At 38.4% G+C, this 15,436-nt stretch overlaps 1 long non-coding RNA gene across 2 annotated transcripts; it reads right to left on the bottom strand.

The window, feature by feature from the left end:
* Nucleotides 1–817: 817 nt before the first annotated feature.
* Nucleotides 818–14,513, bottom strand: LOC118810468. Of its 2 annotated transcripts, none has more exons than XR_005007421.1 (4): nt 14,405–14,513; nt 5,926–6,034; nt 3,810–3,983; nt 818–1,886 (listed from the first exon to the last, which is right to left on the bottom strand). It is a non-coding gene; the product is annotated as an uncharacterized LOC118810468 (long non-coding RNA). The 2 variants fall into 2 exon arrangements; XR_005007422.1 differs by lacking the exon at nt 818–1,886 and adding an exon at nt 3,226–3,384.
* Nucleotides 14,514–15,436: the final 923 nt, after the last annotated feature.

The following is a 15,436-nucleotide window of genomic DNA, read 5'->3' as shown; positions in this document are numbered from 1 at the left end:
AGTTTAGAATAAGCAGGAGCGCTGTCTTCATGATGTTAGGAGATCACAAATATTTCCTGCTGTTATCCTACCAGAACTACTCTGATGTGGTCTTAAACTTTACTACAGTCATGCTCACAGATAAGACTGTGACCATATGTTGCCTGCATATGTTGTAGCTATGCAGTTATGAAGAAGGTATGTCCCAGTGGTTTATGACTGTCTTAAGAGCTTTGTATCCGACCCTCGGATTTCTAACAGGACAATGCCTGCTGTAAAAAGAGCTAAACAAAATAAAGAGCTACACAAATGTACTGGATTTGACTTTGACACCTTGCTAGTAAATTTGCAACAAAATCTACAGTACTGACTTCACTGTCCTGGTAGTTTTGGAGGGCACAGTAGGTGGCTGGCATCAGATTTCAGAGTGTTACATTAATAAACACACAGGACATACTGGCGACTTCACTTGCTGTTTAATGTATCAAACGCACCCAGTGCACCATGCGAGCAGCCTTCCTTGGAAGTCATGTGAAAGGTGGGAAATGAGTCATGCTGCATTTGTTGCGTTGCACTTTGCTGAGAAAGAAAGCAGTAAAGCTGGATAAAAACAATTTTATTTCATAATATGTGTTTGAAGTGCAATTTAAAGTGCTGCACCTGCATGATCAAACAAAAGTGCAGACTGCAGAAAGCAGATACGTGAAAAACAAGTGATACAATACACTTTGACATCAAATGTACAAGAGTCATTAAAAAGTCAAGCCAGTTTGATTGACAACCATAATAAATAAATAATAAAAAAAAAAAAACAATTGCACATCACATTAGTATGGTTCTTCTTTTATTGGGCAACATACAGACAGGTGACAAAGAAAGAACAAACCAATCTAAAGTGCCTTAATAGGGAGTTGCTGCCACCAGAACAGCTTAATTGCACTTTGGCATAGATTGAAGTCTGTGGAACTGCAATGGAGGGATGGAACACTGTTCCTCTAAAAGATATTCCTTCAGCAAGTGTTTGAGTGCTGGAGAGCGCTGTCTAACACATCAGTCCAAAATCTTCCACAGGTGTTCAGTTGGGTTGTGATTTACTCCGAAGGTCGTAACATATGATTTATATCTTTTTCTCATCATTTCCAGTGTCTATGGTTTTCACAGCAATGAACTGTCATATGTCTTGTTACTAAGAGGTTTTTGGAATGCAGCCCTGTAACATCCCTCTCTCATCACATCCTGCATTGACATTATCAGTCACCTGATGAACAGCTGTTTTTTCTTTACATATCACAGCAATAAAGGAGCATCACGGTCATAGAATGTGTGCAGTTTCCAAACCTGTTCACTGATGTATTTCCCACAGACCTCTCATTAGTCACTATTCTTACTAAAACACTAACTCTTTCCATCTTGACCCAACATTGAGGTCTACACAGCATTTTCACATAAGCCACATAGCTTTGGAAGGTAAAAGCTTGACTATATCAGTTGTATCAATCATCTAAGTGAAAATAACATTCTCTACAGGGAACAAACTTTTAGCATTAAAACGTTGAACATATTGGGACATAAATATACAATAACTGTACATGAAAATGTGCAGAAGTGTGTTCTTTGTGGCGTTATGTTAACTTGTTTTCACTCAGAAAACCAAAAAAACATATCATATGACCAGGGACACCTAAACTTTGCATATGACTGTAGACCTTAGACTTCTTGGCAAGTCAAAGCAAACATGAATGCCAAATGTTTACACAATGGCCAATTGATCTTTACACTCAGTAAATAGGAAATGGCCTGCCTGTATTAAATAGTTTGGCACAGACTATTCTTCTGCAAGTAGCACCATAATCTACTGTGAAAGCCGCTCCCTTTTCCTTCCTGAGTTTCTTGTTGTTCATCAGATCCTAGAAAAATGAGATGCTAGTTCAGTATAAACAAAATACCACACCTCTGTCATTGTAGCACCAAAACTGCCCTGCCATCTGTGGGCATAAAATAAAGCACCAACCTACCAGGATTTATCTTAGGAAGTAGATCCACTCTAATGTTAATACACCATATGTCCAAAAGTATCCAGACACCCCTTCTATTCAATATTTCCGATGGTTTAAGGTGCACCAATTGCTGACACAATCGTGCCCAGTTGTGCACACACAGCTTGTATAATCTCTATAATGATTAGTAAGATTCTATTCATAATGAATTATTAATATATTATCAAAGAATATGAAGCTAAGTAATTGCCCACCAACCAGAAATATACAGTGTCCTGTGGTCAGAAACTGACCACTGATGAAGAACTAAAGCATGATATGAATTGTGCATGTCTTTAACTGTGCACCTACAAGGTGGACTAACAAGGTAGATGAGTCTGACAGTGTGGACAGAAAGGCCCAATCCCATTTCACCCCTTGCTCCTACTTTTTAGCCCTTAGCCTTCCGTTTTGCGTGTTCATGTCTAGGGGTAGGGTGTCCCAATTTTTGTTGAGATAGAGGGGTAGGGCGAAATGTTAGGGCTACATGGCCCTCCAAACTGAGGTTTTTCAGAGGCTCACTCCAAACAGAGTGTTATGAGGGGAAAAAAAGAAAAACCAGCAAGATGGCTTCACAAGTGACCAAAGAAACCCACAAATGTTAGAATTTTCTTAATAAATAATTATGATAACCATTGTATTATCTTAGTTTAAAGTTGTTTCAATGTATTATGGTCCATTTCTTCATAATAAGCATAAGAAGTTGCTAGTAGTACGCCAGTGTCTCTGTCCCCCCACCACCACTTTGAAAACATATGATGCCCTAAATTTGTTGTCAATGAAGTAATGTTCTTTTTTATTGGCCATTTTGTAGGGGATGATTTCAACTACTACCCCTTGTAACTCAGCTTCAAGGGGCAAGGTGGCACTCGAAAACAAGGGGTAAGGGTAAAAATAAGAAAAGGGATTGGGCCTTAGTGTACACAGTTTTTAAACCTGTTCCTGATACACTTATAACCAGAACAACACACACCACCATATCAGTGTCTTTACTGTGCTGAGAATAATCCACCACCCAAATAATATCTGGTCAGTGGTGGTCTTTTGGTGATCCTTTTCCATTGATGGATGGTGTAGAAGGGGGCTGATTCAATTGTGCAGCAACAGATGAGCTACAGTCAGTAACTGCGAACCTACAAAATGTGCACTCATATACTGTATCTGATAAAATGGCCGAAGAGTACGAGATATGTTTATTGTATGATCAATGACTGTGTTGAGATTGTTTCAAATATTAGCTTTTTCTTTAAACCAAAGCAATGAAAAGAGTATTCAGTTTGTTGTAGTGCACTTTTTTGTCCTGTAAAGTTATGATGTGTACACACAGGAAACCCCACTAGTTTGAACATGTAAACATTCTAGTGGATATCTAGAAAGAGGAAGACAGAAAAAACAAAAAAAACATTTTGGTCAAAACACACACATCACTATCATTTCTCTCATCATACCAACAGTAGACTGATAGTAAAGAGAGGCACGTAGTTATCTGATTCCCTGATTCCTTGCATTCCTGACTGTGACACTGAAAGACGAGAGAGAGAGAGGGTGCCCCTGCTGTCTCTCTCTCTCTCTCTCTCTCTCTCTCTCTCTCTCTCTCTCTCTCTCTCTCTCTCTCTCTCTCTCTCTCTCTCTCTCTCTCTCTTACAGTTACATGTTACAGTTAACTGGAATGATGTAAGAAATCAGATGAACATGTATCTCTCTTTACTCTCTGCCTACTGTCTGCTGTCAAAGTGATCATTGATAGAGAGAGAAGGGGGAGAGAGACAGTGACAGTGCCTATTGATGACTCACCTTCATTAAAGCTCGTCTGAGAGTCTCTTATATCGATATAGTGAACCTGCTGCAGCTCCAAGCTGGTTTTTTACCACACAAATGTAGAGACCATTGAGGTCAGAGGTCGACTTCAGGAAGTGTAGTCGGTCTCCCTCTGCTTTCACTCCTTCAGGAAGAGCATCCCAGCCCTGTCTAGAGTAAAGTGAGAGGCCTGTCAGAAGGGACACATGTACAAATATATAGAGTTTTCAGAGTCTCACATCTATTATGGAGCTGGGCGATATGGCAAAGATATAATATCAAAATACTTTACATAATACATTTTCATGATCCACGATATGTCAAAGTATACAGATACCCCTCGACACACATGCGCGCACACACAGCTTGCATAATCTCCATAGAAAAGCATTGACTAATAGAATGGGACGCCCTGGAGTAGCCACACGTGAGCCTAAGCTCACCATGCCCAGTGCCAAGTGTCAGCTAGAGGTGCATAAAGCCCCCCAGCACTGGGCTGTGGCGCAGTGGGACTGTGTTCTCTGGAGTGATGGAGCTCCATCCATTACCTTTGGGATGAGTTGGAGTGATCCACAACTGGTCATCCAATATCTGTACCTGACCTCACTAATGCTCTTGTGGCTGAATGCAATCAAATCATCATAGCAAAGTTCCAACATCTAGAGTAAAGTCTTCCCAGAAGAATAAAGGCTGTTACTGCAGCAAAGATGGGAGAAATACACTATTAATACCCTTGATTTTAGAAGAAGCAATGGACGAGCTGGTGTCTACAAACTTTTGGCCATACAATGTAGTTTAAGTTTGACTGATTCGTTTTTAGATGAGTAAAAAGGCATTTCTGCAGCACAGCTTGGTCCAGTTTAAAGGAATAGTTCAGCGAGAAATCAAATTTGCATGGTTTACATGATTCTGGTACTATTCTGTCTTCAAACTCTGGGAGGATGCCGCACACAGAGGCATGTTGAAAAATGCCACTACACAGGTAAGCAGGTACACAGGTGTGTAGTGTTAGCACAGTAATTCTTACAGTAATGTTTACTGTAAGAGAGCTCAAGGTTACTCACTGAATAATGATTAACCTACAATGAGGTGCTGCTTTCCATTGTAGAAAAACAGAATAAAGACTTCTATGAGTAGTCTGGTGATACCTACAATTTCATGCTGATGGAGACACATGCAAACTGTGGCTTTTTGCAAACCAGAGACATTCAGTAAAGTTATTGTGCAGAATCTCTGTGGTGATCATTTTTCACCTGACGATTACAAGGAAGCTCTTCTAGCAAGCAAGATATTTTAAAACCTATAGCTGTATCAAGTACATGTTTTTGGATGGCACCTCAAAGAAGTGATTTTGTCTTCGTTGTGCTCACTTACTGTCATACCAGATGTAGCTGAGAGGTGGTCTGAGGAGTCGCTGGTGGGTCCATCATCAAACTGACGCCTTTCTTCATGTGTATATTCAGGGTTAAACATGGCTCATTTGTGCAGAAAATGTGGTCCTCAAATTCGTAATTGGATATTGTACTGATTTTCTGAGTTACACTCACTGAGCTTCTCTTTCTGCGTTCCCTACAGCGCATCTGTGTTTAGACATCCTGTGCGAGTTGTGCTCAGGAAATTTTAGATTTCGGGGACACTTGCACGAAATGTGCTCTGCAAAATCAGGATTTCAGTTACACTAAAATACAGCACCTTCTTTTAACGACACAGAAGCTGTTTTCTTTTTCTTTTTTGTAGTCCACAGTGAGTTGTACTGTGTTCGACACCTTGTCAACTTCTCCGCATTTCTTGAATAATGACTTGCACTTGATTTGACGCAGTTAAGGAAGTTTTTGGCGCGTCTTTACAGAAAGGTTTTTGTGTGACTATTGACTTCCAGTGTTTCTTAGCAACAATAGCCTAGCAGCTGCAGACCTAAACTAAAGCAGCAATATGTAGACAGCAAACATTTCTTTGCTGATCATCTGGGGTCAGTGGAAAATTCAAACTATTCCTTTAACATGTACAAAGCACCCAGCTGGTCAAGTTGGTCAGAAAATGCTGATTATTTGGCTACATTTTCTGCTATTAATAAGTAAAATGTATCAGTGTGAGAAAGGTTACAGTCATTTACCTGCTCCAGCTGTACTTTGTGTGTTCAGGGTTGGATTCTGTTACACACTGGAATTCCTCAGCGTAGGTGGGATTCTCAACAGGCTTCACATGGACGACTTGAGGATGAGCTGTGAGTAATACAACAAATATACTGTAATAATTGTGGGGTCATGATGAGCATAAGGTCTCCCTTACACTTACGGGAACTAACTGCTACATACAAACCATGAAGCAAAAAATGACCGACCAACACCACAACCAAGTAAATAAAAACAGTGAACTGAAAAGATAATAACTAGCCACTTAAACCACGTAAACCTAGACAATATGCATTTAACATAAAACAAGGAACTTGTCGTTTAAAAGCATATATAGTGAATAGTAATGTAAATGTAGAGTGTAATATATAAACATTGCTTCATGATGTAGAGTTCACTACCCAGCCAACACAGGTCATACAAATTAAGCTGCAAAATTAGCCCGTTTTGAATGACCTCTTTACCAACACATTTACATATACACCTGTTAGGTGTACCACAGTGTAGCCCCATCCATTCATGCTGAAGTTATAAGGAGTGTTTTAGCCTGAGCTGCTTTATGAACGAGACAATACAAGACAGCCAGCATCTCCATGTTTGACATTTTTCAGTTTTTGACAGAATTTGAAAATACCTTTACATTGTGTGTAAATTTTATGATGAATGGACTAAAAGAAATTACCCAAAATGACTTGGGGAAAAAAGTCTTTCTGTTGACTTACATTTAAAAGTAAAGTAGTTTTTTTCCTTCTCCTGTAAAGTCATCATTTTGGAGATATGAGGTTTTCTTCTGACAACAGTGATATATAAAACATTATGGCTGTCACCCTTTACAACGAGCATATCTGTCTTTGTCGTCAGTCATGCTGAGGGCCTCTGACCAATCAGAATCCTGGCTGGTGTAACTTAGGGAGGAGCCTAATGCTTAAAAGCTACATTCAAGCTAGGTGAAGAAGACAGGACTGTTACCACATGTGTGCTCTGGTTTTAGTCCCTAGTGTCAGGGTGTGTTAGAGGTATTCTGCTCACCCATTTGAACTTTGTTTTATGGGATCTGCTCTATAATTTTAACCCCTTGTGGTTTTTATAAACAAATAAGAGGGGTGCCTAAACATTTGCACCATGTAGGAATCTACTCTGTCAAGCTCCCTTGGTCAGAGTGTGGGCACTGTCCCATGTACTTTCGGTTATTGGACAGGGAAGTGTAGTGTATTTAGCTTTTGGTTTAGTTTTGTTTGTGTAGCCAAGTACTTTGTTTCAGAGTAGGCAAGTGTGGTTTTCTTGGGTGCCATCAGTATTGTCCTTCTCCCAGAGTGGTATTAGGTATCATAGCACAGTGTTTCTATTGTGGTTCGTTTTAGTAAAAGCTCTAATTATCTGTTCTTCATGCTTTTTATCCCTTTGTCACCAGTGTAGTAATTTAAAACCCCATGTTACTGATCTACAGCACCCTTGGCAAAATGTGGGCTTTTAATAGCTGTTTTTGATTCATCTATCCACACAAATGTTAAGCGGAATGCAAGAAAAACACTAAACGCCTCCTCTATGGATGACACAGTATTTCCAAACACACAGCTATTGTGCCGAGTAGGTATTAAGTCTAGTTCTGGACTTAATCCATGTCCTGGAAACCCATAATGGTTTGTGTAATGAGTGGTGTGTGTATTTTCCAGGCTTTCTCTCTGATGCCAAACTAATTAATGTCAGAGTCTGAATCTAATTGGCAACTCCATTCATTCCAGTGTAATCTGTGTGGCTGTAATTTGTGCAGATATTTTAATATGAAGAGAGAAGACAGCAGGGACATCGGTCCTGGAAGCTCTTTAAGACTGAATAATGGCCTCCAGATGTAAATAATTACATTACATTAACTGATGTTGAATCAGGTGTATGGATTTTGATAGGGAAGATTCATCAGCAATATTTTCCTAATATATCACAGTATCAGATGAGTCAGTTTTGTTGACTTTCTAAGTGAAAGTAGTTAACACATCCTCTACAGACAAGAAATGTAAATAGGGTATTTTTCTGCTAATTGTAGCTCACAATCTCTATTTATTTGCTGAGTTTAACATATTAAAAATATAAAATATGCTATAAACTTTTACCCAGGCCTCATTTTCAAAAATTTGTGTTAAATTATGTTAAGTAAACAGTACTTGTGCCTTATTTCCTCAACAAAACGTGATTTGACCAGGGGTGCCAACATTTTCCACACGTCTGTAGCTTGTTCTGTTTGGACTGTTTAGTTCTGTTTCTCTTAAAACCACAACAATGGGAAACTTGCCTAGTACTGTGAAGTTTGACCACATTTCCAGAACAGAAACTGACCTTTTACTTAGCACGTATTTTGAACTGTTGTTTCAAAACAACAAATAACATACATTTGCAGGTAAGTTTTAGTTTTCTATCACACTGAATAACACTGACGCTAAAAATCATTTTTTGTGTAACACTAGTACCCGTATATTGGTATAGATGAGATATAGCTCACACCTATCCTACCATATTCTTTCACCAACCTGTAAGCACTGTTTATGAAAGGTTTGGGGAGTTGTGGGAATGTTTAGAGATGTTGGTTTTAGAAGTGTCAGGCTATGCAGTTTTGATCACTGCTTTTCTGCTCACTGAGTGTCTTTCACAACAGCTGATGGTCATAAATGAGCAGTATTTCCTGTTTGATTGGAATGCTATGGAGTTTGAAACGAGTTCAGTGAAATCACATGTCATATTTTGGAGACTTTTATATGTGAACCAGAACAGAGCAGAACACAACAAAGACCATACTGGCAAATATTAGGCCCTCCGTAAAGATTGTTGGCTCAACTAATAAGGTGCTGGCAGCTGGATCAACTGAGCACATGTAACACAGTGTACATGTCTGATTTTATCACCTGGCTTTTAGTTTTTACACTAAATAAACAAGTATCTGATCACTCATAATTGGTTCTAATTGGTCTTTGTGTCTCTATTGGAATGCCTTCTACACAGCAATGGGCGTCGCCTGGCCTGGGCTTCTGGAGCTACAGCCCCCACTGTTTTTTAAACAGCCCCAAACCTCATAATGTTAACACATCACACGTTTCACCCCAGCTCAATTATGCATGACGCTCATTATCAGTGGTCCATTCGGGGGTGCATTCACCCACTCCTCTGAGTCGGGGAGCAAGAGAGAGAGACTGTGAGCTAGAGGGTGCGTGTGAGAGAGAGTGTCAAGGGACAAAATGCCTCCGCTGTAAAACTCATCATTGTAACTTATTGTAAGTAAACTGGCTCTTTTAAAAGTTCAAGGTCACTGAATATGTAAGCTAACAGAAAAATGTGTATTTGTTCTTTTAACTCATTATTTGAAGTGCAATAAGATTAAAAGGCAGCCAGACACTTCTTTAAGTTAAAACTCCAAATTAGTTTTTAAAATCACTCAATCTCAAAACCAGCCTAACCCAAGCCTGATGTTGCGTGTGAGAAGCATGTTTAGCCCATGTTTATCTTTCAGCCTGTCTAGCAATCTTTATCAGGACACAAGATTACACAGATGGAATGTTTTGTTTTAGCAAGATAATTAGAAGAGTTTCTTGTTTGGCTTTAGGCAAGAAGAGTTTTTACTGAATGACTATTCAGCTCCACTGTTGATAAAAGTCTCCTCTGTTAGTAGGACATTACAGAGGAGCCGTGTAGAAGAGACAGCTGATGTAGAGAGAAATTTCATAATGGCATTATGTCCACATTTTTTCACTTTCTGTTACAGTAGTTTCTCAATTTGTTTTGTTTATTTTAATGATTCAGACCCAATAAATTTTACTGAATTGCTGCACTGTGTTGTTGTTGTTGTTGTTGTTGTTGTTGTTGTTGTTGTTGTTTGTAAATTCTCTTATAATAAAGTAGCCACTGCACATTTTACAGGTTGATTTCACAAAGCTGAGCTCTGAATCTTTATATGCCCAGCCAACTCCCCAGTCCACAGATACCGATGCACACAAATTAAAGGAAGACAATAGCCAGAGAAAGAGCAATGATGTTCATGGATTCTTGAAGGAAATTAACAATTTTTTTATTCCTATTATTTTATTATTTAATCCATTTAAATCTGCAACCTTCTCAGCTTGTCAGTGATCACCTTTTGTTGTTCTAAAACAGGAGTCCACAAACATTTCATCTTGGTACCAAAGTGCAGTGTTGGTGGTGGGTCAAAAAGACAAAACCAATATACAAATTAAGGCAGACTGACTTCAAATCGAGCTTTAAAAGTGCAATTTAGGAAATTTATACAATGTATTGTTACTAAAAATCTTTAAAATGTGATTTTAAAAGGAAACTAAGAATTCAGTAAGTTATATAAAGTAGAAAATGTGTTTATTCTCTCTTTGGGTGACAGGGTAGGCTTAAGGAACCTTTCCGACAGGCCAGATCAAACGTCCTCATAGGTCAGCTTTGGCTTGTGGGCCACATTTTGGGCAGCACTGCTTTAAATCACAACTTGAATCTTTAGCTTGAGCTTGCTTTATTTTTTATCTCATGCCTGAGAGTTCAGGATCTGGAGCTGAACTGGGGAAAATGAATGTGGTCTGACTGAAACGTTTAGATTCCACAGGTTGTTACTTTCAGAAGCAGACTGGTAGTAGAGATGTAAGAAAAAAACAGGAAACTGACAGACTGACTGACAGAATGTTTGAAGGTTTGCTCCAAGATTGAGGAAGTCAGAGTATCTACCCTGGGGCACAGCACGGTTAGCTTTAATGGAAACTTAGATTATGCTGAAACAGTCAATTAGGGCTGGACACATATTCAGTCATATGCAAAACTTTGTCCTTGGTCAAATTTCATAGCTTGTTGATTTTCTAAGTAGAAATAAATTTAGTCATAAAATGACCTTTTACTTAGCACGTATTTTGAACTGTTGTTTCAAAACAACAAATAACGTACATTGCAGGTAAGTTTTAGTTTTCCATCACCCCGAATAACACTGACGCTAAAAATCATTTTTTGTGTAACACTAGTACCCGTATATTGGTATAGATCAGAAATAGCTCACACCTATCCTACCATATTCTTTCACCAACCTGTAAGCACTGTTTATGAAAGGTTTGAGGAGTTGTGGGAGTGTTTAGAGATGTTTCGTTTTCAAGTGTCAGGCTATGTAGTTTTGATCACTGCTTTTCTGCTCACTGAGTGTCTTTCACAACAGCTGATGGTCATAAATGAGCAGTATTTCCTGTTTGATTGGAATGCTATGGAGTTTTGAAACGAGTTCAGTGAAATCACGTGCCATATTTTGGAGATTTTTATGTGAACCAGAACAGAGCAGAACACAACAAATTCCATACTGGCAAATATTAGGCCCTCCATAAAGATTGTTGGCTCAACTAATAAGGTGCTGGCAGCTGGATCGACTGAGCACATGTAACACAGTGTACATGTCTCTGATTTTATCACCTGGCTTTTAGTTTTTACACTAAATAAACAAGTATCTGATCACTCATAATTGGTTCTTGGCAGGTTACTGGAAATGTGGTTTCCACTGAAGAAGTGAGCAAAGCCTGACAGAGCGCAGTTATTCTCCACCTTAACTGGCCAAGACACTCACAGCCATAAATATGAGCAAATATAACTAAGGACAGAGTCTTTGTGTCTCTGTTGGAATGCCTTCTACATAGCGATAGGCGTCGCCTGGCCTGGGCTTCTGGAGCTACAGCCCCCACTGTTTTTTAAACAGCCCCAAACCTCATAATGTTAACACATCACACGTTTCACCCCAGCTCAATTATGCATGACGCTCATTATCAGTGGTCCATTCGGGGGTGCATTCACCCACTCCTCTGAGTCGGGGAGCAAGAGAGAGAGACTGTGAGCTAGAGAGTGCGTGTGAGAGAGAGTGTCAAGGGACAAAATGCCTCCGCTGTAAAACTCATCATTGTAACTTATTGTAAGTAAACTGGCTCTTTTAAAAGTTCAAGGTCACTGAATATGTAAGCTAACAGAAAAATGTGTATTTGTTCTTTTAACTCATTATTTGAAGTGCAATAAGATTAAAAGGCAGCCAGACACTTCTTTAAGTTAAAACTCCAAATTAGTTTTTAAAATCACTCAATCTCAAAACCAGCCTAACCCAAGCCTGATGTTGCGTGTGAGAAGCATGTTTAGCCCATGTTTATCTTTCAGCCTGTCTAGCAATCTTTATCAGGACACAAGATTACACAGATGGAATGTTTTGTTTTAGCAAGATAATTAGAAGAGTTTCTTGTTTGGCTTTAGGCAAGAAGAGTTTTTACTGAATGACTATTCAGCTCCACTGTAGATAAAAGTCTCCTCTGTTAGTAGGACATTACAGAGGAGCCGTGTAGAAGAGACAGCTGATGTAGAGAGAAATTTCATAATGGCATTATGTCCACATTTTTTCACTTTCTGTTACAGTAGTTTCTCAATTTGTTTTGTTTATTTTAATGATTCAGACCCAATAAATGTTGCTGAATCGCTGCACTGTTTTGTTGTTGTTGTTGTTGTTGTTGTTGTTTGTAAATTCTCTTATAATAAAGTAGCCACTGCACATTTTACAGGTTGATTTCACAAAGCTGAGCTCTGAATCTTTACATGCCCAGCCAACTCCCCAGTCCACAGATACCGATGCACACAAATTAAAGGAAGAAAATAGCTAGAGAAAGAGCAATGATATGTTCATGGATTCTTGAAGGAAATTAACAATTTTTTTATTCCTATTATTTTATTATTTAATCCATTAAATCTGCAACCTTCTCAGCTTGTCAGTGATCACCTTTTGTTGTTCTAAAACAGGAGTCCACAAACATTTCATCTTGGTACCAAAGTGCAGTGTCGGTGGTGGGTCAAAAAGACAAAACCAATATACAAATTAAGGCAGACTGACTTCAAATCGAGCTTTAAAAGTGCAATTTAGGAAATTTATACAATGTATTGTTACTAAAAATCTTTAAAATGTGATTTTAAAAGGAAACTAAGAATTCAGTAAGTTATATAAAGTAGAAAATGTGTTTATTCTCTCTTTGGGTGACAGGGTAGGCTTAAGGAACCTTTCCGACAGGCCAGATCAAACATCCTCATAGGTCAGTTTTGGCTTGTGGGCCACATTTTGGGCAGCACTGCTTTAAATCACAACTTGAATCTTTAGCTTGAGCTTGCTTTATTTTTTATCTCATGCCTGAGTGTTCAGGATCTGGAGCTGAACTGGGGAAAATGAATGTGGTCTGACTGAAACGTTTAGATTCCACAGGTTGTTACTTTCAGAAGCAGACTGGTAGTAGAGATGTAAGAAAAAAAACAGGAAACTGACAGACTGACTGCAAGACTCCAAGATTGAGGAAGTCAGAGTATCTACCCTGGGGCACAGCACGGTTAGCTTTAATGGAAACTTAGATTATGCTGAAACAGTCAGTTAGGGCTGGACACATATGCAGTCATATGCAAAACTTTGTCCTTGGTCAAATTAAAACTTTGTCCTTGGTCATAGCTTGTTGATTTTCCAAGTAGAAATAAATTTACATATCCTCTATAGAGAACACACCTCTGCTCATTTTAATGCAGTATTTAAATTAATTGAACACGTTGAGGGGGAGGGGTGTGGCCTATGCAAAAGTTATGGCACAGTAAGTTTTTGTTTTATTTATTTTTCCCCAGTATGTTCAACTCGGCAAATAAACAGAAATTTTGGACTAAAATTTGCTGAAGGTGTTATTTAAATTATTTAAAATCAACAAAACATGCAATTTGACCAAAGGTCAAACCTTTGCACATGACTGTACCCATAATGGAAAGAAAAAGAAATATATAAACATGTCAACACATACACTATAAAATAAATAACACAAACACTACAGTTTGACATAATTGTAAGGTACATCTCACATCCGTGGGACATTCAATAGTTTGGAATCACTGTTTTCATTAATATAAAACCAGATTTAATGCAGCTACATGTCTAAAATCATTCTATTATGATGGTACTACAGTAGGTATCAGCTATTTTGTAGGAAGCTGTAAAAGATTAAGACAGTCCAGAATAAAGAGCAGAGCTGTAGGTGAATTTGAATGCGATTGAGAAAATTGATGAACATTGAGATTAAAGATCTAATAAAATCAACATCCAGAATCTCCGGTATTTGAAATGTGTTGATTAAATCTTGAGACAGGTACCTTATTGAGGAAGTGCTGTACATAGAAAATTACAGTGTATTATTTACTATCAAACACTTATTGATGTTCTCAAGAAATACAACATCTTCAAACACCTTACAGTAAATTACAGTATGTCAGTCTACACCGTATAAGTTATTACTGAATAAAATATCAGCAATTGTTATAACATCTTATTGAAAATATAATGATGCTGCTTGTGTTTGTATTCTGTGTGCCAGTCTACAGTCTCTACTGTGCCAGCAGTGCCAACCTTCCATTAGACAACCTGAACAAAGTCCAACTTGCCAAACTTACCTTGAGTGAATCCAGAGAGGAAAAGTGTCCATAAAGTGAAAATCAGATGGTGACAGTGAGTCATCTTGAAGCTCAGAGCAGCAGCACTGCAGCAGCAGCTTTTAAATGCCATGATATTTTATGCACTTGTATGCCTTCACTGTGACCACACCTTCCTGTGCTGTGATTGGCTAGTGTACTCAGCAGTGCCTCCTTTTGCCTGTTTATGCTTGTAGTTGTGGTCAGATTAGGGTTTACAGGTCGTTTAGCAACAAATGTATACTTTATAGAGATTTGTGATCATGTACACAACAGATAAAACTAGACTCTCTATTTAGAGCACTACTGTAATCCGTGTATGTTTGGCAGGGTATCTAGGCAAAGTGTTCTTATGCATTTAGGCTTAATACATAAGTACAGCGGTTTAAAAGCTCTTTAAGAGTGAGTTAAGGTGTGGAACTAAACAGAGTTTTCCCAATAGGCTAAAAAAGAGAGTAAGACAAGCAGCTTAAAGCCAGGAAAATGAAAGTAAAGTATAAGTGAATATCCAGTCACACAGCCTTGACCTCAAATCACTCTCTCTTCCTAGTGCCACATACACTCTTTAAAAAGATGGTTCTTCAAGTGTTCTTTAGTAAAGAAAACAGTTCTATATACAACCATGAACACTCAAAGAACCCTTTGCATGATTAAAGCGTTCTTTGCATCATGAAAGAGTTCTCAATAATGTAGATGATTCTATATAGAACCTTTTTGAAAAGGGTCCTTCTATTGTTATGATGTCAAGCTTGTAACAATAGAAGAACCCTTTTCCAAAAGGTTCTATATAGAACCATCTACAGCACATTCTCCATCAATCTGAAGGACCCTTTATGACGCAAAGATCCCTTTAATCATGCAAATGGTTCTTTGAGTTTTCATGGTTCTACATAGAACCATGTTCTTTATCAAAGAACCCCTGAGGAACCATATTTAAGTGTGTACTTGTGTGTCTCAAACAAATAAAAAACAAATGAAGGTGTAGCCAAGTGTACATTCCACTCTAGACTCATG

Source organism: Colossoma macropomum, unplaced genomic scaffold, assembly GCF_904425465.1.
Source record: "Colossoma macropomum unplaced genomic scaffold, Colossoma_macropomum, whole genome shotgun sequence".
NCBI lineage: Eukaryota > Metazoa > Chordata > Actinopteri > Characiformes > Serrasalmidae > Colossoma > Colossoma macropomum.
The sequence above is the reverse complement of the archived record's forward strand: the minus strand, read 5'-3'. Positions and strand labels throughout refer to the sequence as shown.